Source organism: Engystomops pustulosus, chromosome 9 (assembly GCF_040894005.1).
Source record: "Engystomops pustulosus chromosome 9, aEngPut4.maternal, whole genome shotgun sequence".
Classification (NCBI taxonomy): Eukaryota; Metazoa; Chordata; class Amphibia; order Anura; family Leptodactylidae; genus Engystomops; species Engystomops pustulosus.
The window spans coordinates 64,963,903-64,981,635 of NC_092419.1; the positions used below are offsets into that span (position 1 = coordinate 64,963,903).

At 43.9% G+C, this 17,733-nt stretch overlaps 52 pseudogenes; all 52 read left to right on the top strand.

Moving 5' to 3' along the window:
• Window positions 1-250: 250 nt before the first annotated feature.
• Window positions 251-369, top strand: LOC140086057 (5S ribosomal RNA; annotated as a pseudogene).
• A 251-nt stretch (window positions 370-620) lies between these two features.
• LOC140095128 (5S ribosomal RNA) lies at window positions 621-739 on the top strand (annotated as a pseudogene).
• Window positions 740-809: 70 nt separating this feature from the next.
• On the top strand, window positions 810-928 carry LOC140087492 (5S ribosomal RNA; annotated as a pseudogene).
• Window positions 929-998: 70 nt separating this feature from the next.
• Window positions 999-1,117, top strand: LOC140087971 (5S ribosomal RNA; annotated as a pseudogene).
• Window positions 1,118-1,187: 70 nt separating this feature from the next.
• LOC140095140 (5S ribosomal RNA) lies at window positions 1,188-1,306 on the top strand (annotated as a pseudogene).
• A 70-nt stretch (window positions 1,307-1,376) lies between these two features.
• Window positions 1,377-1,495, top strand: LOC140086501 (5S ribosomal RNA; annotated as a pseudogene).
• A 259-nt stretch (window positions 1,496-1,754) lies between these two features.
• On the top strand, window positions 1,755-1,873 carry LOC140086058 (5S ribosomal RNA; annotated as a pseudogene).
• A 251-nt stretch (window positions 1,874-2,124) lies between these two features.
• Window positions 2,125-2,243, top strand: LOC140095152 (5S ribosomal RNA; annotated as a pseudogene).
• Window positions 2,244-2,313: 70 nt separating this feature from the next.
• Window positions 2,314-2,432, top strand: LOC140087493 (5S ribosomal RNA; annotated as a pseudogene).
• Window positions 2,433-2,502: 70 nt separating this feature from the next.
• LOC140087972 (5S ribosomal RNA) lies at window positions 2,503-2,621 on the top strand (annotated as a pseudogene).
• A 70-nt stretch (window positions 2,622-2,691) lies between these two features.
• LOC140086502 (5S ribosomal RNA) lies at window positions 2,692-2,810 on the top strand (annotated as a pseudogene).
• A 70-nt stretch (window positions 2,811-2,880) lies between these two features.
• On the top strand, window positions 2,881-2,999 carry LOC140086503 (5S ribosomal RNA; annotated as a pseudogene).
• Window positions 3,000-3,069: 70 nt separating this feature from the next.
• On the top strand, window positions 3,070-3,188 carry LOC140091120 (5S ribosomal RNA; annotated as a pseudogene).
• A 70-nt stretch (window positions 3,189-3,258) lies between these two features.
• On the top strand, window positions 3,259-3,377 carry LOC140097407 (5S ribosomal RNA; annotated as a pseudogene).
• Window positions 3,378-3,628: 251 nt separating this feature from the next.
• On the top strand, window positions 3,629-3,747 carry LOC140095164 (5S ribosomal RNA; annotated as a pseudogene).
• Window positions 3,748-3,817: 70 nt separating this feature from the next.
• On the top strand, window positions 3,818-3,936 carry LOC140099036 (5S ribosomal RNA; annotated as a pseudogene).
• A 70-nt stretch (window positions 3,937-4,006) lies between these two features.
• LOC140095178 (5S ribosomal RNA) lies at window positions 4,007-4,125 on the top strand (annotated as a pseudogene).
• A 70-nt stretch (window positions 4,126-4,195) lies between these two features.
• Window positions 4,196-4,314, top strand: LOC140095190 (5S ribosomal RNA; annotated as a pseudogene).
• Window positions 4,315-4,384: 70 nt separating this feature from the next.
• On the top strand, window positions 4,385-4,503 carry LOC140095202 (5S ribosomal RNA; annotated as a pseudogene).
• A 70-nt stretch (window positions 4,504-4,573) lies between these two features.
• LOC140085553 (5S ribosomal RNA) lies at window positions 4,574-4,692 on the top strand (annotated as a pseudogene).
• A 70-nt stretch (window positions 4,693-4,762) lies between these two features.
• Window positions 4,763-4,881, top strand: LOC140095492 (5S ribosomal RNA; annotated as a pseudogene).
• Window positions 4,882-5,132: 251 nt separating this feature from the next.
• On the top strand, window positions 5,133-5,251 carry LOC140099049 (5S ribosomal RNA; annotated as a pseudogene).
• A 70-nt stretch (window positions 5,252-5,321) lies between these two features.
• LOC140095214 (5S ribosomal RNA) lies at window positions 5,322-5,440 on the top strand (annotated as a pseudogene).
• Window positions 5,441-5,510: 70 nt separating this feature from the next.
• On the top strand, window positions 5,511-5,629 carry LOC140083126 (5S ribosomal RNA; annotated as a pseudogene).
• Window positions 5,630-5,699: 70 nt separating this feature from the next.
• Window positions 5,700-5,818, top strand: LOC140089321 (5S ribosomal RNA; annotated as a pseudogene).
• A 70-nt stretch (window positions 5,819-5,888) lies between these two features.
• On the top strand, window positions 5,889-6,007 carry LOC140089322 (5S ribosomal RNA; annotated as a pseudogene).
• A 70-nt stretch (window positions 6,008-6,077) lies between these two features.
• Window positions 6,078-6,196, top strand: LOC140095227 (5S ribosomal RNA; annotated as a pseudogene).
• A 70-nt stretch (window positions 6,197-6,266) lies between these two features.
• LOC140096775 (5S ribosomal RNA) lies at window positions 6,267-6,385 on the top strand (annotated as a pseudogene).
• Window positions 6,386-6,455: 70 nt separating this feature from the next.
• LOC140095641 (5S ribosomal RNA) lies at window positions 6,456-6,574 on the top strand (annotated as a pseudogene).
• A 448-nt stretch (window positions 6,575-7,022) lies between these two features.
• Window positions 7,023-7,141, top strand: LOC140087381 (5S ribosomal RNA; annotated as a pseudogene).
• Window positions 7,142-7,211: 70 nt separating this feature from the next.
• On the top strand, window positions 7,212-7,330 carry LOC140088985 (5S ribosomal RNA; annotated as a pseudogene).
• A 70-nt stretch (window positions 7,331-7,400) lies between these two features.
• Window positions 7,401-7,519, top strand: LOC140083962 (5S ribosomal RNA; annotated as a pseudogene).
• A 70-nt stretch (window positions 7,520-7,589) lies between these two features.
• LOC140087334 (5S ribosomal RNA) lies at window positions 7,590-7,708 on the top strand (annotated as a pseudogene).
• Window positions 7,709-7,778: 70 nt separating this feature from the next.
• On the top strand, window positions 7,779-7,897 carry LOC140090583 (5S ribosomal RNA; annotated as a pseudogene).
• Window positions 7,898-7,967: 70 nt separating this feature from the next.
• LOC140095299 (5S ribosomal RNA) lies at window positions 7,968-8,086 on the top strand (annotated as a pseudogene).
• A 70-nt stretch (window positions 8,087-8,156) lies between these two features.
• On the top strand, window positions 8,157-8,275 carry LOC140095239 (5S ribosomal RNA; annotated as a pseudogene).
• Window positions 8,276-8,345: 70 nt separating this feature from the next.
• On the top strand, window positions 8,346-8,464 carry LOC140095251 (5S ribosomal RNA; annotated as a pseudogene).
• A 70-nt stretch (window positions 8,465-8,534) lies between these two features.
• Window positions 8,535-8,653, top strand: LOC140084106 (5S ribosomal RNA; annotated as a pseudogene).
• A 70-nt stretch (window positions 8,654-8,723) lies between these two features.
• LOC140091286 (5S ribosomal RNA) lies at window positions 8,724-8,842 on the top strand (annotated as a pseudogene).
• A 251-nt stretch (window positions 8,843-9,093) lies between these two features.
• LOC140095263 (5S ribosomal RNA) lies at window positions 9,094-9,212 on the top strand (annotated as a pseudogene).
• A 70-nt stretch (window positions 9,213-9,282) lies between these two features.
• Window positions 9,283-9,401, top strand: LOC140095275 (5S ribosomal RNA; annotated as a pseudogene).
• A 70-nt stretch (window positions 9,402-9,471) lies between these two features.
• Window positions 9,472-9,590, top strand: LOC140095287 (5S ribosomal RNA; annotated as a pseudogene).
• A 70-nt stretch (window positions 9,591-9,660) lies between these two features.
• LOC140089075 (5S ribosomal RNA) lies at window positions 9,661-9,779 on the top strand (annotated as a pseudogene).
• Window positions 9,780-9,849: 70 nt separating this feature from the next.
• On the top strand, window positions 9,850-9,968 carry LOC140094751 (5S ribosomal RNA; annotated as a pseudogene).
• Window positions 9,969-10,038: 70 nt separating this feature from the next.
• LOC140094118 (5S ribosomal RNA) lies at window positions 10,039-10,157 on the top strand (annotated as a pseudogene).
• A 6,280-nt stretch (window positions 10,158-16,437) lies between these two features.
• On the top strand, window positions 16,438-16,556 carry LOC140099061 (5S ribosomal RNA; annotated as a pseudogene).
• Window positions 16,557-16,626: 70 nt separating this feature from the next.
• On the top strand, window positions 16,627-16,745 carry LOC140095300 (5S ribosomal RNA; annotated as a pseudogene).
• Window positions 16,746-16,815: 70 nt separating this feature from the next.
• On the top strand, window positions 16,816-16,934 carry LOC140095978 (5S ribosomal RNA; annotated as a pseudogene).
• A 70-nt stretch (window positions 16,935-17,004) lies between these two features.
• Window positions 17,005-17,123, top strand: LOC140079495 (5S ribosomal RNA; annotated as a pseudogene).
• A 70-nt stretch (window positions 17,124-17,193) lies between these two features.
• Window positions 17,194-17,312, top strand: LOC140089323 (5S ribosomal RNA; annotated as a pseudogene).
• A 70-nt stretch (window positions 17,313-17,382) lies between these two features.
• On the top strand, window positions 17,383-17,501 carry LOC140095312 (5S ribosomal RNA; annotated as a pseudogene).
• Window positions 17,502-17,571: 70 nt separating this feature from the next.
• Window positions 17,572-17,690, top strand: LOC140099073 (5S ribosomal RNA; annotated as a pseudogene).
• Window positions 17,691-17,733: the final 43 nt, after the last annotated feature.

Below are 17,733 nucleotides of genomic sequence, written 5' to 3' on the forward strand. Positions count from 1 at the left end.
CTGAAAATTGTGTTAGTTTCTCTATGAGATAGTAAAAGAAGGTTCAAATTGAACAGCTGCTGTCAACGGCCATTCTAAGCTGAATGTGCCTGCTCTGGTCAGATCGCAGCAACAATGAAGCTTAAAGCTTGGCAAGTACCAGCATGGGAGACTGGCTGGGAATCCCAAGTTCTGTTGACCTTTTTGAACCTGAAAATTGTTAGTTTCTCTGTCAAAGATGGTAAAAGAAGGTTCAAATTGAAAAGCTGCTGTCAACGGCCATTCTAAGCTGAATGTGCCTGCTCTCGTCAGATCGCAGCAGCAATGCAGCTTAAGGCTTGGCAAGTACCAGCATGGGAGACTGGCTGGGAATCCCAAGTTCCGTTTACCTTTCTGAACCTGAAAATTGTGTTAGTTTCTCTATGAGATAGTAAAAGAAGGTTCAAACTGAACAGCTGCTGTCAACGGCCATTCTAAGCTGAATGTGCCTGCTCTTGTCAGATCGCAGCAGCTTAAGGCTTGGCAAGTACCAGCATGGGAGACTGGCTGGGAATCCCAAGTTCCGTTGACCTTTTTGAACCTGAAAATTGTGTTAGTTTCTCTATGAGATAGTAAAAGAAGGTTCAAACTGAACAGCTGCTGTCAACGGCCATTCTAAGCTGAATGTGCCTGCTCTCGTCAGATCGCAGCAGCAATGCAGCTTAAGGCTTGGCAAGTACCAGCATGGGAGACTGGCTGGGAATCCCAAGTTCCGTTGACCTTTTTGAACCTGAAAATTGTGTTAGTTTCTCTATGAGATAGTAAAAGAAGGTTCAAATTGAACAGCTGCTGTCAACGGCCATTCTAAGCTGAATGTGCCTGCTCTCATCAGATCGCAGCAGCAATGCAGCTTAAGGCTTGGCAAGTACCAGCATGGGAGACTGGCTGGGAATCCAAAGTTCCGTTGACCTTTTTGAACCTGAAAATTGTGTTAGTTTCTCTATGAGATAGTAAAAGAAGGTTCAAATTGAACAGCTGCTGTCAACGGCCATTCTAAGCTGAATGTGCCTGCTCTCGTCAGATCACAGCAGCAATGCAGCTTAAGGCTTGGCAAGTACCAGCATGGGAGACTGGCTGGGAATCCCAAGTTCCGTTGACCTTTTTGAACCTGAAAATTGTTAGTTTCTCTGTCAAAGATGGTAAAAGAAGGTTCAAATTGAACAGCTGCTGTCAACGGCCATTCTAAGCTGAATGTGCCTGCTCTCGTCAGATCGCAGCAGCAATGCAGCTTAAGGCTTGGCAAGTACCAGCATGGGAGACTGGCTGGGAATCCCAAGTTCCGTTGACCTTTTTGAACCTGAAAATTGTGTTAGTTTCTCTATGAGATAGTAAAAGAAGGTTCAAACTGAACAGCTGCTGTCAACGGCCATTCTAAGCTGAATGTGCCTGCTCTCGTCAGATCGCAGCAGCAATGCAGCTTATGGCTTGGCAAGTACCAGCATGGGAGACTGGCTGGGAATCCCAAGTTCCGTTGACCTTTTTGAACCTGAAAATTGTGTTAGTTTCTCTATGAGATAGTAAAAGAAGGTTCAAATTGAACAGCTGCTGTCAACGGCCATTCTAAGCTGAATGTGCCTGCTCTGGTCAGATCGCAGCAACAATGAAGCTTAAAGCTTGGCAAGTACCAGCATGGGAGACTGGCTGGGAATCCCAAGTTCTGTTGACCTTTTTGAACCTGAAAATTGTTAGTTTCTCTGTCAAAGATGGTAAAAGAAGGTTCAAATTGAAAAGCTGCTGTCAACGGCCATTCTAAGCTGAATGTGCCTGCTCTCGTCAGATCGCAGCAGCAATGCAGCTTAAGGCTTGGCAAGTACCAGCATGGGAGACTGGCTGGGAATCCCAAGTTCCGTTTACCTTTCTGAACCTGAAAATTGTGTTAGTTTCTCTATGAGATAGTAAAAGAAGGTTCAAACTGAACAGCTGCTGTCAACGGCCATTCTAAGCTGAATGTGCCTGCTCTTGTCAGATCGCAGCAGCTTAAGGCTTGGCAAGTACCAGCATGGGAGACTGGCTGGGAATCCCAAGTTCCGTTGACCTTTTTGAACCTGAAAATTGTGTTAGTTTCTCTATGAGATAGTAAAAGAAGGTTCAAACTGAACAGCTGCTGTCAACGGCCATTCTAAGCTGAATGTGCCTGCTCTCGTCAGATCGCAGCAGCAATGCAGCTTAAGGCTTGGCAAGTACCAGCATGGGAGACTGGCTGGGAATCCCAAGTTCCGTTGACCTTTTTGAACCTGAAAATTGTGTTAGTTTCTCTATGAGATAGTAAAAGAAGGTTCAAATTGAACAGCTGCTGTCAACGGCCATTCTAAGCTGAATGTGCCTGCTCTCATCAGATCGCAGCAGCAATGCAGCTTAAGGCTTGGCAAGTACCAGCATGGGAGACTGGCTGGGAATCCAAAGTTCCGTTGACCTTTTTGAACCTGAAAATTGTGTTAGTTTCTCTATGAGATAGTAAAAGAAGGTTCAAATTGAACAGCTGCTGTCAACGGCCATTCTAAGCTGAATGTGCCTGCTCTCGTCAGATCACAGCAGCAATGCAGCTTAAGGCTTGGCAAGTACCAGCATGGGAGACTGGCTGGGAATCCCAAGTTCCGTTGACCTTTTTGAACCTGAAAATTGTTAGTTTCTCTGTCAAAGATGGTAAAAGAAGGTTCAAATTGAACAGCTGCTGTCAACGGCCATTCTAAGCTGAATGTGCCTGCTCTCGTCAGATCGCAGCAGCAATGCAGCTTATGGCTTGGCAAGTACCAGCATGGGAGACTGGCTGGGAATCCCAAGTTCCGTTGACCTTTTTGAACCTGAAAATTGTGTTAGTTTCTCTATGAGATAGTAAAAGAAGGTTCAAACTGAACAGCTGCTGTCAACGGCCATTCTAAGCTGAATGTGCCTGCTCTCGTCAGATCGCAGCAGCAATGCAGCTTATGGCTTGGCAAGTACCAGCATGGGAGACTGGCTGGGAATCCCAAGTTCCGTTGACCTTTTTGAACCTGAAAATTGTGTTAGTTTCTCTATGAGATAGTAAAAGAAGGTTCAAATTGAACAGCTGCTGTCAACGGCCATTCTAAGCTGAATGTGCCTGCTCTCGTCAGATCGCAGCAACAATGAAGCTTAAGGCTTGGCAAGTACCAGCATGGGAGACTGGCTGGGAATCCCAAGTTCTGTTGACCTTTTTGAACCTGAAAATTGTTAGTTTCTCTGTCAAAGATGGTAAAAGAAGGTTCAAATTGAACCGCTGCTGTCAACGGCCATTCTAAGCTGAATGTGCCTTCTCTCGTCAGATCGCAGAAGCAATGCAGCTTAAGGCTTGGCAAGTACCAGCATGGGAGACTGGCTGGGAATCCCAAGTTCCGTTTACCTTTCTGAACCTGAAAATTGTGTTAGTTTCTCTATGAGATAGTAAAAGAAGGTTCAAACTGAACAGCTGCTGTCAACGGCCATTCTAAGCTGAATGTGCCTGCTCTTGTCAGATCGCAGCAGCTTAAGGCTTGGCAAGTACCAGCATGGGAGACTGGCTGGGAATCCCAAGTTCCGTTGACCTTTTTGAACCTGAAAATTGTGTTAGTTTCTCTATGAGATAGTAAAAGAAGGTTCAAACTGAACAGCTGCTGTCAACGGCCATTCTAAGCTGAATGTGCCTGCTCTCGTCAGATCGCAGCAGCAATGCAGCTTAAGGCTTGGCAAGTACCAGCATGGGAGACTGGCTGGGAATCCCAAGTTCCGTTGACCTTTTTGAACCTGAAAATTGTGTTAGTTTCTCTATGAGATAGTAAAAGAAGGTTCAAATTGAACAGCTGCTGTCAACGGCCATTCTAAGCTGAATGTGCCTGCTCTCATCAGATCGCAGCAGCAATGCAGCTTAAGGCTTGGCAAGTACCAGCATGGGAGACTGGCTGGGAATCCCAAGTTCCGTTGACCTTTTTGAACCTGAAAAGTGTGTTAGTTTCTCTATGAGATAGTAAAAGAAGGTTCAAATTGAACAGCTGCTGTCAACGGCCATTCTAAGCTGAATGTGCCTGCTCTCGTCAGATCGCAGCAGCAATGCAGCTTAAGGCTTGGCAAGTACCAGCATGGGAGACTGGCTGGGAATCCCAAGTTCCGTTGACCTTTTTGAACCTGAAAATTGTTAGTTTCTCTGTCAAAGATGGTAAAAGAAGGTTCAAATTGAACAGCTGCTGTCAACGGCCATTCTAAGCTGAATGTGCCTGCTCTCGTCAGATCGCAGCAGCAATGCAGCTTAAGGCTTGGCAAGTACCAGCATGGGAGACTGGCTGGGAATCCCAAGTTCCGTTGACCTTTTTGAACCTGAAAATTGTGTTAGTTTCTCTATGAGATAGTAAAAGAAGGTTCAAACTGAAGAGCTGCTGTCAACGGCCATTCTAAGCTGAATGTGCCTGCTCTCGTCAGATCGCAGCAGCAATGCAGCTTAAGGCTTGGCAAGTACCAGCATGGGAGACTGGCTGGGAATCCCAAGTTCCGTTGACCTTTTTGAACCTGAAAATTGTGTTAGTTTCTCTATGAGATAGTAAAAGAAGGTTCAAATTGAACAGCTGCTGTCAACGGCCATTCTAAGCTGAATGTGCCTGCTCTCGTCAGATCGCAGCAGCAATGCAGCTTAAGGCTTGGCAAGTACCAGCATGGGAGACTGGCTGGGAATCCCAAGATCCGTTGACCTTTTTGAACCTGAAAAGTGTGTTAGTTTCTCTATGAGATAGTAAAAGAAGGTTCAAATTGAACAGCTGCTGTCAACGGCCATTCTAAGCTGAATGTGCCTGCTCTCGTCAGATCGCAGCAGCAATGCAGCTTAAGGCTTGGCAAGTACCAGCATGGGAGACTGGCTGGGAATCCCAAGTTCCATTTACCTTTCTGAACCTGAAAATTGTGTTAGTTTCTCTATGAGATAGTAAAAGAAGGTTCAAACTGAACAGCTGCTGTCAACGGCCATTCTAAGCTGAATGTGCCTGCTCTTGTCAGATCGCAGCAGCTTAAGGCTTGGCAAGTACCAGCATGGGAGACTGGCTGGGAATCCCAAGTTCCGTTGACCTTTTTGAACCTGAAAATTGTGTTAGTTTCTCTATGAGATAGTAAAAGAAGGTTCAAATTGAACAGCTGCTGTCAACGGCCATTCTAAGCTGAATGTGCCTGCTCTCATCAGATCGCAGCAGCAATGCAGCTTAAGGCTTGGCAAGTACCAGCATGGGAGACTGGCTGGGAATCCCAAGTTCCGTTGACCTTTTTGAACCTGAAAATTGTGTTAGTTTCTCTATGAGATAGTAAAAGAAGGTTCAAATTGAACAGCTGCTGTCAACGGCCATTCTAAGCTGAATGTGCCTGCTCTCGTCAGATCGCAGCAGCAATGCAGCTTAAGGCTTGGCAAGTACCAGCATGGGAGACTGGCTGGGAATCCCAAGTTCCGTTGACCTTTTTGAACCTGAAAATTGTGTTAGTTTCTCTATGAGATAGTAAAAGAAGGTTCAAACTGAACAGCTGCTGTCAACGGCCATTCTAAGCTGAATGTGCCTGTTCTCGTCAGATCGCAGCAGCAATGCAGCTTAAGGCTTGGCAAGTACCAGCATGGGAGACTGGCTGGGAATCCCAAGTTCCGTTGACCTTTTTGAACCTGAAAATTGTGTTAGTTTCTCTATGAGATAGTAAAAGAAGGTTCAAATTGAACAGCTGCTGTCAACGGCCATTCTAAGCTGAATGTGCCTGCTCTCGTCAGATCGCAGCAGCAATGCAGATTAAGGCTTGGCAAGTACCAGCATGGGAGACTGGCTGGGAATCCCAAGTTCTGTTGACCTTTTTGAACCTGAAAATTGTGTTAGTTTTTCTATGAGATAGTAAAAGAAGGTTCAAATTGAACAGCTGCTGTCAACGGCCATTCTAAGCTGAATGTGCCTGCTCTCGTCAGATCGCAGCAGCAATGCAGATTAAGGCTTGGCAAGTACCAGCATGGGAGACTGGCTGGGAATCCCAAGTTCTGTTGACCTTTTTGAACCTGAAAATTGTTAGTTTCTCTGTCAAAGATGGTAAAAGAAGGTTCAAATTGAACAGCTGCTGTCAACGGCCATTCTAAGCTGAATGTGCCTGCTCTCGTCAGATCGCAGCAGCAATGCAGCTTAAGGCTTGGCAAGTACCAGCATGGGAGACTGGCTGGGAATCCCAAGTTCCGTTGACCTTTTTGAACCTGAAAATTGTGTTAGTTTCTCTATGAGATAGTAAAAGAAGGTTCAAACTGAACAGCTGCTGTCAACGGCCATTCTAAGCTGAATGTGCCTGCTCTCGTCAGATCGCAGCAGCAATGCAGCTTAAGGCTTGGCAAGTAACAGCATGGGAGACTGGCTTGGAATCCCAAGTTCCGTTGACCTTTTTGAACCTGAAAATTGTGTTAGTTTCTCTATGAGATAGTAAAAGAAGGTTCAAATTGAACAGCTGCCGTCAACGGCCATTCTAAGCTGAATGTGCGTGCTCTCGTCAGATCGCAGCAGCAATGCAGCTTAAGGCTTGGCAAGTACCAGCATGGGAGACTGGCTGGGAATCCCAAGTTCCGTTAACCTTTTTGAACCTGAAAATTGTGTTAGTTTCTCTATGAGATAGTAAAAGAAGGTTCAAATTGAACAGCTGCTGTCAACGGCCATTCTAAGCTGAATGTGCGTGCTCTTGTCGGATCACAGCAGCGATGCGGCTTAAGGCTTGGCAAGTACCAGCATGGGAGACTGGCTGCGAATCCCAAGTTCCGTTGACCTTTTTGAACCTGAAAATTGTGTTAGTTTCTCTATAAGATAGTAAAAGAAGGTTCAAACTGAACAGCTGCTGTCAACGACCATTCTAAGCTGAATGTGCCTGCTCTTGTCAGATCGCAGCATCAATGCAGCTTAAGGCTTGGCAAGTACCAGCATGGGAGACTGGCTGGGAATCCCAAGTTCCGTTGACCTTTTTGAACCTGAAAATTGTGTTAGTTTCTCTATGAGATAGTAAAAGAAGGTTCAAATTGAACAGCTGCTGTCAACGGCCATTCTAAGATGAATGTGCCTGCTCTCGTCAGATCGCAGCAGCAATGCAGCTTAAGGCTTGGCAAGTACCAGCATGGGAGACTGGCTGGGAATCCCAAGTTCCGTTGACCTTTTTGAACCTGAAAATTGTGTTAGTTTCTCTATGAGATAGTAAAAGAAAGTAGAAATTAGGCAGCTGCTGTCAACGGCCATTCTAAGCTGAATGTGCCTGCTCTTGTCAGATCGCAGCAGCAATGCAGCTTAAGGCTTGGCAAGTACCAGCATGGGAGACTGGCTGGGAATCCCAAGTTCCGTTGACCTTTTTGAACCTGAAAATTGTGTTAGTTTCTCTATGAGATAGTAAAAGAAGGTTCAAATTGAACAGCGGCTGTCAACGGCAATTCTAAGCTGAATGTGCCTGCTCTCGTCAGATCGCAGCAGCAATGCAGCTTAAGGCTTGGCAAGTACCAGCATGGGAGACTGGCTGGGAATCCCAAGTTCCGTTGACCTTTTTGAACCTGAAAATTGTGTTAGTTTCTCTATGAGATAGTAAAAGAAGGTTCAAATTGAATAGCTGCTGTCAACGGCCATTCTAAGCTGAATGTGCGTGCTCTCGTCAGATCGCAGCAGCAATGCAGCTTAAGGCTTGGCAAGTACCAGCATGGGAGACTGGCTGGGAATCCCAAGTTCCGTTGACCTTTTTGAACCTGAAAATTGTGTTAGTTTCTCTATGAGATAGTAAAAGAAGGTTCAAACTGAACAGCTGCTGTCAACGGCCATTCTAAGCTGAATGTGCCTGCTCTCGTCAGATCGCAGCAGCAATGCAGCTTAAGGCTTGGCAATTACCAGCATGGGAGACTGGCTGGGAATCCCAAGTTCCGTTGACCTTTTTGAACCTGAAAATTGTGTTAGTTTCTCTATGAGATAGTAAAAGAAGGTTCAAATTGAACAGCTGCTGTCAACGGCCATTCTAAGCTCAATGTGCCTGCTCTTGTCAGATCGCAGCAGCAATGCAGCTTAAGGCTTGGCAAGTACCAGCATAGGAGACTGGCTGGGAATCCCAAGTTCCGTTGACCTTTTTGAACCTGAAAATTGTTAGTTTCTCTGTCAAAGATGGTAAAAGAAGGTTCAAATTGAACAGCTGCTGTCAACGGCCATTCTAAGCTGAATGTGCCTGCTCTCGTCAGATCGCAGCAGCAATGCAGCTTAAGGCTTGGCAAGTACCAGCATGGGAGACTGGCTGGGAATCCCAAGTTCCGTTGACCTTTTTGAACCTGAAAATTGTGTTAGTTTCTCTATGAGATAGTAAAAGAAGGTTCAAACTGAACAGCTGCTGTCAACGGCCATTCTAAGCTGAATGTGCCTGCTCTCGTCAGATCGCAGCAGCAATGCAGCTTAAGGCTTGGCAAGTACCAGCATGGGAGACTGGCTGGGAATCCCAAGTTCCGTTGACCATTTTGAACCTGAAAATTGTGTTAGTTTCTCTATGAGATAGTAAAAGAAGGTTCAAACTGAACAGCTGCTGTCAACGGCCATTCTAAGCTGAATGTGCCTGCTCTCGTCAGATCGCAGCATCAATGCAGCTTAAGGCTTGGCAAGTACCAGCATGGGAGACTGGCTGGGAATCCCAAGTTCCGTTGACCTTTTTGAACCTGAAAATTGTGTTAGTTTCTCTATGAGATAGTAAAAGAAGGTTCAAATTGAACAGCTGCTGTCAACGGCCATTCTAACCTGAATGTGCCTGCTCTCGTCAGATCGCAGCAGCAATGCAGCTTAAGGCTTGGCAAGTACCAGCATGGGAGACTGGCTGGGAATCCCAAGTTCTGTTGACCTTTTTGAACCTGAAAATTGTGTTAGTTTCTCTATGAGATAGTAAAAGAAGGTTCAAATTGAACAGCTGCTGTCAACGGCCATTCTAAGCTGAATGTGCCTGCTCTCGTCAGATCGCAGCAGCTTAAGGCTTGGCAAGTACCAGCATGGGAGACTGGCTGGGAATCCCAAGTTCCGTTGACCTTTTTGAACCTGAAAATTGTGTTAGTTTCTCTATGAGATAGTAAAAGAAGGTTCAAATTGAACAGCTGCTGTCAACGGCCATTCTAAGCTGAATGTGCCTGCTCTCGTCAGATCGCAGCAGCAATGCAGCTTAAGGCTTGGCAAGTACCAGCATGGGAGACTGGCTGGGAATCCCAAGTTCCGTTGACCTTTTTGAACCTGAAAATTGTTAGTTTCTCTGTCAAAGATGGTAAAAGAAGGTTCAAATTGAACAGCTGCTGTCAACGGCCATTCTAAGCTGAATGTGCCTGCTCTCGTCAGATCGCAGCAGCAATGCAGCTTAAGGCTTGGCAAGTACCAGCATGGGAGACTGGCTGGGAATCCCAAGTTCCGTTGACCTTTTTGAACCTGAAAATTGTGTTAGTTTCTCTATGAGATAGTAAAAGAAGGTTCAAACTGAACAGCTGCTGTCAACGGCCATTCTAAGCTGAATGTGCCTGCTCTCGTCAGATCGCAGCAGCAATGCAGCTTAAGGCTTGGCAAGTACCAGCATGGGAGACTGGCTGGGAATCCCAAGTTCCGTTGACCTTTTTGAACCTGAAAATTGTGTTAGTTTCTCTATGAGATAGTAAAAGAAGGTTCAAATTGAACAGCTGCTGTCAACGGCCATTCTAAGCTGAATGTGCCTGCTCTCGTCAGATCGCAGCAACAATGAAGCTTAAGGCTTGGCAAGTACCAGCATGGGAGACTGGCTGGGAATCCCAAGTTCCGTTGACCTTTTTGAACCTGAAAATTGTGTTAGTTTCTCTATGAGATAGTAAAAGAAGGTTCAAATTGAACAGCTGCTGTCAACGGCCATTCTAAGCTGAATGTGCCTGTTCTCGTCAGATCGCAGCAACAATGAAGCTTAAGGCTTGGCAAGTACCAGCATGGGAGACTGGCTGGGAATCCCAAGTTCTGTTGACCTTTTTGAACCTGAAAATTGTTAGTTTCTCTGTCAAAGATGGTAAAAGAAGGTTCAAATTGAACAGCTGCTGTCAACGGCCATTCTAAGCTGAATGTGCCTGCTCTCGTCAGATCGCAGCAGCAATGCAGCTTAAGGCTTGGCAAGTACCAGCATGGAAGACTGGCTGGGAATCCCAAGTTCCGTTTACCTTTCTGAACCTGAAAATTGTGTTAGTTTCTCTATGAGATAGTAAAAGAAGGTTCAAACTGAACAGCTGCTGTCAATGGCCATTCTAAGCTGAATGTGCCTGCTCTTGTCAGATCGCAGCAGCTTAAGGCTTGGCAAGTACCAGCATGGGAGACTGGCTGGGAATCCCAAGTTCTGTTGACCTTTTTTTTTTTTTTTTTTTTTTTTTTTCATTTTAACTTTTTTATTGAGAAAAGACAGAATTACAAGTTATGCAGTAACAAGAGCTCGACGCACGCAGGCATCTACTCTGCTGAATGACTAATTACAATAGAAACTTATCATTCTTTTGTAAGAAAAATGCAGAATAGTCACAAATTTAGGCTAATACTAATAAGCCTATTTCTCAAGACTACTTCAATAACTTACTTGGGGTAACATTAAGGTGAAGGATAAGGAAAGGGTAGGGAAAGAAAAACATCACTTAACAGGTACTGGATTGACTACAGTTATTACACATTTTATAGCTTATATATTCTTTGGTTCTGAGTGGATGGCATTATAGATATCGTTATCAGGAAATACATTGTCTGCTAATATCTCAATGGTTCTTGGTACTATTACACTTTATTACTGGTTTGACCATTAGGTTCTTGCATAGCTGTTTATTAGGAAACGGTTTGCATGTGCTTTCCTCTGTATGCAAACCAGGGGGACCACCATTTGATAAAGGTATCATGTTTTCTATCTGACCAACTCGTAAGTTCTTCTAGTCTGCACATTTGATCTACTTTATTGATCCATTCAGGAATTGTTGGGGCTGTTTTGCTCAACCAATGTATGGGGATAAGTAGTTTTGCTGATTGTATCAGTGTCGTAGAAAGACTCTTCTTTGCAGGAGTCCATGTTTTGCTGGGTAGCCAAAGTAGAACACTAGCTGGGGAGAGAAGCAAAGCCTGTGACGTGATCTGATTTGTAATTTTAGCCACATCCTTCCAAAATTTCTGAATTTCTGGACATGACCAAAAAATGTGCAAGTGTGTACCATTTGGTGCGTCACATCTCCAACATTTGTCATGTGGGGTTAGGCCCATTTGGTTGAGTACTTTAGGAGTTCTGTACCATCTGGTCATTAATTTGTAAGAATTTTCCTGGACTTTCACACATCTAGAGAATCCATGCGAGTTTTTATGTATTCTAGATATCTCAACCTCACTAAAGTTAAGACCTAAATCTTTTTCCCACTTGCCTATATAGTCCGGCTTGCTTCTTCCCAGCGAATCTTCCACTAGCTTATTATAAATTTTTGAGATAATGCCTTTTGGCCTGTTTGCCTTCATCATTATTTCCTCAAACCAGGTGGGGTCACTCGCCTTTTGGATAGTTGATGTCAGCTGTTTTGTGAGAGTATGAACTTCAATTTTATGTAAAAAGTGTATGCTAGGGAGCAGGGTATCTAAATATGTGCTTAGTGATTCTGGGTGGTCTAGCCTTTTGGTTATTTCTGCCGTTGGAATCGATTCCAATTTGCTCCATATGCCTGAAATGTGTTTACCTGTTGGCTTAATGTAGTAGGGGAGGAGCCTCGCAGGCATCGTAGGGGATGGGGATGAAAATAAGGAATTATAATGTCTCGCCACCTCCAGAGTTCCTCTGGTTATTGAATTTTCGGGTAGTCCCTTTTGCGACTGTGTCAATCCCCAAGCCCAGGCTAGGTGCTCATCTGATATATTTGCCAGCTCTAAATCAATGCTTAATTGTCTACCTACTGGAGAGTTCATGTATATCCACCTTTTTAGGTGTGTTGCTTTATAGTATAGTATTGGGTCTGGGAGTCCCATCCCTCTTTTCTTTTTGTGTTGGGTAAGACGCAAGTAGTTTATTCTTGACCTCTTTCCTTGCCATAAGAACCTGCGGAAGGAGGCCTGGACTTGCTGGAAGAAACTTTTAGGGACTTTCAAAGGAAGCATTTGTAGTAAGTATAGAAGCTTAGGCATTATGTAAGTTTTTAATATATTTTTCCTTCCCATCCAGGAGACAAAGGGGATTTTAAGTGAATTCAGGAACTGATCTATTGATCTCAGTAGCATCTTATAATTTGCATTGAATAAATTTGCTGGGTCGCTAGTTATCTGTATCCCTAGGTATTTTATCTGGTGTGGTTGCCAGGCGAATGGATATTTGTTTTGCAGCTCTCTGACTATAGAATTACTAGCAGAGACATTTAGAGCCTCTGATTTGGCGAAATTTATTTTAAAGTTTGAAAGAGAGCCAAACTCATCTATGATTGTCATTACAGTTGGGAAAGCCACTTTTGGGTTTGTGATTAATATCAGGAGATCATCTGCAAATGCGGCATTGAGATGCTCTACCCCATTAACCTCTAAGCCTTTTATTTCTGTGCTCTCTCTCAACCCTTGAAGAAACATCTCCATGATGAGGACGAATAAGGATGGTGAAAGGGGGCAACCCTGTCTCGTGCCGTTTTTAATTAAAAAGGGCTGAGAGAGGTGATTATTTACTTTTACTCTTGCACTCGGGCGTGAGTATAGGGTCATTATTGAGTCTATTAGTGTACGAGGAAAACCAAATTTCTCTAATGCGCAAGTCATAAAATCCCAATTTATTCTGTCAAAAGCCTTCTCGGCATCCGTGCCGAGAAGGACTAGTGGGATGTGATGTTTCTTCGCATGAATAATGGCATGTATTATCCTTGTTGAGTTTTGGTTTCCTTCCCTACCAGGGACGAATCCCGTCTGCTCGTGATTCAACAGTAGAGGTAGGACCTTGTTAAGGCGCCTGGCTAAAATTTTTGCCCAGATTTTTGCATCCACATTTATGAGGGATATTGGACGATAGCTGCTACACAGCTCCGGGTTTTTCCCTTCTTTGGGTATTACTGTGATAGTTGCTTCAAGGGACTGTGGAGGGAGGGTATGTCCATTTTTTAATGCTTCACACCATGTTGTTAAGTGTGGCAAGAGTATAGGGGCTAATTTTCGGTAGTAACCTATCGGTAAGCCATCTGGACCTGGCGCTTTATGTAAGGGGAAAGTTTTAAGGGTCTCCTCAACTTCTCTTTGTGTGATTGGCTTAGATAACTCCTCTATGTCCGATTGGCCTAGAGAAGGTAATTTTAATTTTTCAAGGAATGCCTTAATAGCTTTAATAGTTTGCGGTTCTCCCGTGGGGTAGTGTGGTGTCAGGTTGTATAGTTGCTCATAGTACTTTCTGAACTCCTCCGCTATTTCGTGTGTTTTTTCCGTTTTTTGTGATGTTGATTGCGCAATACTCTGGATAACTGAGGATTCTTTATGCTTTTTTATTAAAAGTGACATTAATTTGCTTCCCTTGTCCCCATGTGAGTAGTGTTGGAATTTTGCATAGAGGTAATTTTTAGCAGCTTTAGCATTTAGGAGATCTTTTAATTTTTCCCTCTCTTTGCCCAGCTCCTGAGATGTGGCTATTAATTTGGATTTTTTGAAAGCTGATTCTAATTTGTATATATTTCCTAATATTTCATCTAGAGCTTTCATTTGTTTTTTTTTTAAATAGGCTCCTAATGACATGAACTCCCCACTTATAAATATCTTATGAGCTTGCCAATTTATTGGGATGGAAGTGTCAGATAAAAGATTTCTGGAAAAGTATGAGGTTAGTTTATTGTTTATTATTTTGATTTTTTCCTCTGAGTCAATGAGGGACTCATTTAATCTCCATGTACCTGAAGGGGGTGGTATAGCTTGGAAGCAGATGGATACCGAAACAGGTGCATGATCAGATACTGTTATGGAACCTATATCTGCTTTTTTAACTGCATCTAGTAAGTTCTTAGAAACAAATATATAATCCAGACGCTGGAAGGAGTGGTGTACTGGTGAGTAGAAAGAGTAGTCCTTTGTTTGGGGGTGTAACGCCCTCCATGAATCTATTAATGTATGTTCATTTAATGCTTTTGCAAGACTTGCTAGTGTCCTTTGGGAGTTGACAGATTTTGCTGTAGATGAGTCCACTAATGGATTGAGTGTTATGTTTATGTCTCCTCCTACTATCCACATTCCCTCGGCAAACGAGCTAAGTAGTTCCAATGTCTCCTTAACCCATTTTATCTGGTTTTTATTTGGCGCATAGAGGTTGGCTAGGGTGATTTTTGACTCCCCAATTTTTCCGTGTATGAATAAAAATCTACCTTCCGGGTCTTGGTAAGAGGAAATGTGCTTAAAAGGCACTTTTTTACTTATGGCTATTGTGACTCCTCTATTGGCTTGTGTAAAGCAACTGTGATACCATTGATTATAATGATTTGTGGATAACGTAGGGGCTTTCCCTACCTTAAAGTGTGTTTCTTGCATGAAACAAATGTCAATATTCATTTTCCTGATCAATGTGATGATTTGTGATCTTTTTTGCGGTATGTTTAGACCTTTTACGTTAAATGTAGAGATTTTATACATTGCCATTACTCATATACAATCGGTTACTTTAATTGCTAATTTCGTGTAGCGGTTATTAGTCAGACCGATGTGACCTGTTAAGGAAGAAGGGTTAATAACATAACAAGTTGAACTTGTATAATAAAACCTTGAACTATTCAAATGATAGTAACTTACTGACTTTCTCATGACAGCTTTTTGATATAGTGAATGCAGATTCTTTACCGGTCTGCATATATGCATGGTGGAATAGCAAATTAGTGTACCATTCATCCCTATCTGAAAACCCAGATTAAGGGAGAATGTATTGGGGGGAAGTGATGACACTTGACCTGATCGGAGTGAAGTTCACGTGATCTAGCTAAGTGGTTAGGGAAAGCTGTTGGGAAATTACAACTTTAGTAGCGTCAATGGGCTCTCAGACCTAGATCAATACTGACCATTAACTCTTCACATTATAACTATTCTCCATTGAGTGATTGGATAATGTTAATGAGGCATATGATCCAATGACTCAATTGTTTAAACAATTCTTAAAACAGGAGACATATTGTATTATACTTATCGTCCTTTGGTATTACAGGTAAACTCTTCTGGAAAGCCTCCAGGGTGGCCTCATTTAGCAGGCTAATAAAGCTTTAAGTCACTTCCTCACTCTTGGAGATTTTGTGGGAATAACTTCTGACCAGGGTTGATTTTGCGGAAGACTAGGTAAGTCTAGTAGATGCTCTGGGACCGCTTGCCAGGACTGGATTTCTAGTGGATTGATGTCGAGAATGTCCCACGCTTGCAGAAGATCTTCGGGTGTTCTGATTGTGCTCCTTTTTCCTCTGAATTGGAACGTGAGGCCGAATGGATATAGCCAACGGAACAAAATTTTTTTGCCCCTGAGATAGTCCGTTAGAGGTTTAAGATGTCTTCTTTTATTAAGGGTTGAGGTGGACAGGTCTTGAAATAGACTAATCTTGTCCTTTTTAAACACGTATTCTCCCTTTTCACGCGCTGCTCTTAAAATGGCGGCTGTATCCACATAGCTCAGCAAGCCACATATCACATCACGTGGCGGGTCATCTTGCTTAGGGATTGGTCTTAGGGCTCTGTGGATGCGCTCTATGCATATTTGACTCGCCCTTTCAGGGGTTAATAGATCAGAGAACATATCTACTGCATATTTCTGTAAGTCCTCATAAGTTATTGTTTCAGGTATCCCTTTTATTCTGACGTTTTTTCGCCTGCTGCGATTCTCTTGGTCTTCCAGCATGGTAAACGCAGAGTTAATAGCTCTCAGCTGCGCCTTATAACCTTCTTCCAGGGCCGCACTGTGGTTAATAATGGCGTCCTGTGTTTCCTCCAGCGCCTCAACCCTCCTCCCAATCTGCTTGATTTCCGACTTTAGCTCTGAGAGCTCTTTGGCTACTGGGGTGAGTGCCTGAAATAAGGTTTTCTTTAGAAAGGATCTAGAGAGAGGTACCTCTGTGGATGCTGCTGCTTCTGAGGTATCAGCCAGGCTTTCTAAATCAGACTCGTCTGGTGCTTCCGAGTCATGCGGCTCTTCCGGCGCCATCTTGCGTCCCGGGGCCGGGGGTGTCGCGAGCTTCTTTTTCAGAAATTTGTCGAGATCTCCTTGATGTTTTCTCGATCTTGGAGTCTCTGTTCTCTCCACCACTCTCTCCCTCGCTTTACCCATCTCCGGTGCTGTTTTACTGCTGCTATCTTGTAGATCACGGATCTCCACAGCGGGAGCTCACACAAGTGCGGCCGTTTCGCTCAGCGGTCAGGCTCCGCCCCCCTCCGTTGACCTTTTTGAACCTGAAAATTGTGTTAGTTTCTCTATGAGATAGTAAAAGAAGGTTCAAATTGAACAGCTGCTGTCAACGGCCATTCTAAGCTGAATGTGCCTGCTCTCATCAGATCGCAGCAGCAATGCAGCTTAAGGCTTGGCAAGTACCAGCATGGGAGACTGGCTGGGAATCCCAAGTTCCGTTGACCTTTTTGAACCTGAAAATTGTGTTAGTTTCTCTATGAGATAGTAAAAGAAGGTTCAAATTGAACAGCTGCTGTCAACGGCCATTCTAAGCTGAATGTGCCTGCTCTCGTCAGATCGCAGCAGCAATGCAGCTTAAGGCTTGGCAAGTACCAGCATGGGAGACTGGCTGGGAATCCCAAGTTCCGTTGACCTTTTTGAACCTGAAAATTGTGTTAGTTTCTCTATGAGATAGTAAAAGAAGGTTCAAACTGAACAGCTGCTGTCAACGGCCATTCTAAGCTGAATGTGCCTGCTCTCGTCATATCGCAGCAGCAATGCAGCTTAAGGCTTGGCAAGTACCAGCATGGGAGACTGGCTGGGAATCCCAAGTTCCGTTGACCTTTTTGAACCTGAAAATTGTGTTAGTTTCTCTATGAGATAGTAAAAGAAGGTTCAAATTGAACAGCTGCTGTCAACGGCCATTCTAAGCTGAATGTGCCTGCTCTCGTCAGATCGCAGCAGCAATGCAGCTTAAGGCTTGGCAAGTACCAGCATGGGAGACTGGCTGGGAATCCCAAGTTCTGTTGACCTTTTTGAACCTGAAAATTGTGTTAGTTTTTCTATGAGATAGTAAAAGAAGGTTCAAATTGAACAGCTGCTGTCAACGGCCATTCTAAGCTGAATGTGCCTGCTCTCGTCAGATCGCAGCAGCAATGCAGATTAAGGCTTGGCAAGTACCAGCATGGGAGACTGGCTGGGAATCCCAAGTTCTGTTGACCTTTTTGAACCTGAAAATTGTTAGTTTCTCTGTCAAAGATGGTAAAAGAAGGTTCAAATTGAACAGCTGCTGTCAACGGCCATTCTAAGCTGAATGTGCCTGCTCTCGTCAGATCGCAGCAGCAATGCAGCTTAAGGCTTGGCAAGTACCAGCATGGGAGACTGGCTGGGAATCCCAAGTTCCGTTGACCTTTTTGAACCTGAAAATTGTGTTAGTTTCTCTATGAGATAGTAAAAGAAGGTTCAAATTAAACAGCTGCTGTCAACGGCCATTCTAAGCTGAATGTGCCTGCTCTCATCAGATCGCAGCAGCAATGCAGCTTAAGGCTTGGCAAGTACCAGCATGGGAGACTGGCTGGGAATCCCAAGTTCCGTTGACCTTTTTGAACCTGAAAATTGTGTTAGTTTCTCTATGAGATAGTA